Genomic DNA, 3,100 nt, shown 5'->3' on the forward strand with positions numbered 1-3,100 from the left:
AAAAAAAAAAAACTATAAACCAAAGTTGGAAGTCCAAATATTAAGGGCTTTTAGTTTGTTTATGAAAGATAACAAGTCATACCAGACAGAAGCTTGTTTTGCTGGGGATAGCCAAGACTTTGCAAAACCAACGATAACCTCAAATCTGCAGCCAACACAAAGGATAACTCAAATCTGCAGCCAACACAGTGCCACTTTGTTCTCTGACTATAGACCCCTGACTCCAGGCTGCTCTCTAGTCAGGGTGTGACAGACCTGCATCAGCTCAGGACTCCCAAGACACAGGAGATTGATTTGTCTCCAGGGAGTAAGAGATGGAGGAGAGAGAAGGGGAAGGGCACAGGGAAAAGAGGCAGGTTTTTGGTCCCTACCTCTGGATAGAGAGGAGACAGACATGCCCATAAGAAAATGGTGATTTGTATAAAAGTGTAAGGGGAGACCCCGTGCTAGCATGTGGTATATCATTTTAATTGGGCATATAAGGGAATAATAGGGAATATAGACCTTGGTAGCTAGCTTTAGAAATGAAATCTAATGGTTTTTAGTATGGCAGAGGGAATCAGGGAGAAGGGCAAGGCCTGCCAGAGCCATGCCCAACGTGCTTGAGCTGCCCAGAGTCCCTTCAGAGGCTGTAACCCTGACACCAGTATCTAAATAAAAGCCACGTACTAAAATGTATTCCTGGTCCGACTGGTGAATTGCTGAATGACCCCAGATCCATACAGCTTTCATGAGTCCTCACACACGGCAAGTTCTGCTGCTAAAAACAGCTGCCTATCAATTGTCCAAGCTCCCGTGAGTAACCCATTTCCTTTTATCCATAAGCAACCTGGTAAGCTCACTGGTTCTTTTATGGAGTGATGGAATCCTCCTTTTCGTTGGTTATCAGAGCCTTTTCAGGGGTGAGAGAGACTAGACCTTCGTCATGTCTCCTTGGAAAAGGTCATACCACACCACTGTACACGCTGGGTTTTAGCCCCTTCTCCCTGCAGCCCCCATGCTGATCCTTGGTGCCATTCCTGGAGGATGGGAGCTGGGCCTTCCTGCTTCTACAGGCTCCTCCTAGGAGTTAACACTGGAGCCCAGGAAGATCAAAGCTGTGTAGTGGGTGTCACAAGCCATCCTAGCACTATGAGAATGAGATAGTAAGGTTTTAGTAAGTTCTAGCCTGGGCTACAGTAAGAGACATAGTCCCAAACCAACAAAGAAGGAAATGTGTAATGTGTAACAACACTTGAATAACCGGGGGACTGTATTGCAGCCACCGGAGCCCTCAAAACTGTTTGTCAACTCTCAGTGTACATGAGTACACTGTAGCTGTCTTTAGAGACACCAGAACAGGGCATCAGATCTCGTTAATGGATGGCCATGAGTCACCGTGTGGTTGCTGGGAATTGAACGCTGAACCTTTGGAAGGTGCTTTAAACCACGGAGCCATCTCTCCAGCCCCTAATCTCACCTCTTTATAAAGGCTCCTAGCCGGGCATGATGGCGAACGCCTTTAATCCCAGCACTCGGGAGGCAGAGGCAGAGGCAGGCGGATTTCTGAGTTCCAGGCCAGCCTGGTCTACAGAGTGAGTTCCAGGACAGTCAGGGTTACACAGAGAAACCCTGTCTCGAAAAACCAAAAAACAAACAAACAAACAAACAAACAAACAAAAAAAAAAGGGCTCCTAGATCCAGATACAAAGGTAGAGAAAGAAAAAAAAAGGGGGGGAGAGAAAGTAAAAGAGAGTGAGGACTTCTTGTGGTCCTCATTTTTGCATCTTAAGTATTGTGAAGTATCCAGAACAGCCAACAGGTCTGTGGGTCAGTCGCAATGTAGCAGCTGAAGGAGCCTTCCAAAAAGGCTCGTTTCCGGCTCATTTCAGTAGCTGACGTAAGCTGGGCGGGGCATGCAAATAATGACGCGGCCCGGTCTCCGCGGAACTCTGGGAAGGAAAAGCGCAACAAATTCCTCTCGGCCCCCTTGGATTCCTCGGGCTTTTCGTGGCGTTAAGGTGGTGGACAGGACAGAAGAAAAGGGTCGGTGTCAGGCGCGTGTTTAGGGGTGCGCGGGTGTTGGTGACCGTGAGTTGAAGGTGTGTGCGGTGTTGAGTGTAGCGGGCGTGTGGGAGCAGTCAGGTATCGCTTCTCGGCCTTTTGGCTAAGATCAAGTGTAGTATCTGTTCTTATCAGTTTAATATCTGATACGTCCTCTATCCGAGGACAATATATTAAATGGATTTTTGGAAGTAGGAGTTGGAATAGGAGCTTGCTCCGTCCACTCCACGCATCGACCTGGTATTGCAGTACTTCCAGGAACGGTGCACCCCCTCCGGGGAATAAAGTTGGTTCAAAGGAAAGAAGGATTACAGTATCTCTACATGACTCTATTCTGTTCTATCGACAGTAGCAGGTACTTTAACACTTTTTTTCCAGTCTTGTCTCTGTTGTTCGCAGTGTTTGAGTCCAGAAGCTTAGAGATTTTTTCGAATCAACCAAAGAACTTTGATGTTAGTTTCTAAGTCTTTTTACGTTTGATACAGGGTCTTTTACTGGTCCAGACTCACTGCAAGAACAAACTAAAGAACTACCTACGGTTTAATATTTAGATTCTGGTTTCAGTGTTAGTTCTTTTTTTCTTAGTGTGCCTGTGTGTTTGTAACAGCGTTCAGGGATATTGTACTTGGTGTTAACTTTTGGGTATGGTTAGTAAGAAGCGGTCTCTCTGCAAATAAAGACCCAAGCAGTGTCTTCGTTGATCTGAATTGAAAGGCTTTGGGATCAGACACTGCACTCAGGAGCAAGGCAAGCGATTGCTCCAGCGTAGTTCTCACAGCAAGTTCCATGATCTTGAGAAACCCGTCTCTCTCTTTCTTTTTCTCCCCCCCCCCACCCCCCCGTGTAACCCAGTCTATCCTGGAACTCACTCTGTAGACCAGGCTGGCCTGGCCTCAAGCTCAGAAATCCGCCTGCCTCTGCCTCCCAAGTGCTGGGATTAAAGGCGTGCGCCACCACTGCCTGGCTGAGAAGCCCGTCTCAAAAGAAGGATTTATGTGTATATTTACACTCGGGTTATTTTAATATCTTTTGGTCTTTCAAGACGGGTTATCTATGA

At 46.8% G+C, this 3,100-nt stretch overlaps 1 non-coding gene across 1 annotated transcript; it reads left to right on the forward strand.

Moving 5' to 3' along the window:
- The first annotated feature begins 2,126 nt into the window (after positions 1-2,126).
- LOC115065457 lies at positions 2,127-2,317 on the forward strand. The gene has a single exon (XR_003845241.1). It is a non-coding gene; the product is annotated as a U2 spliceosomal RNA (small nuclear RNA).
- The last annotated feature ends 783 nt before the right edge of the window (positions 2,318-3,100 follow it).

The sequence above is a fragment of the Mus pahari genome, chromosome 14 (assembly GCF_900095145.1).
Source record: "Mus pahari chromosome 14, PAHARI_EIJ_v1.1, whole genome shotgun sequence".
Lineage (NCBI taxonomy): Eukaryota > Metazoa > Chordata > Mammalia > Rodentia > Muridae > Mus > Mus pahari.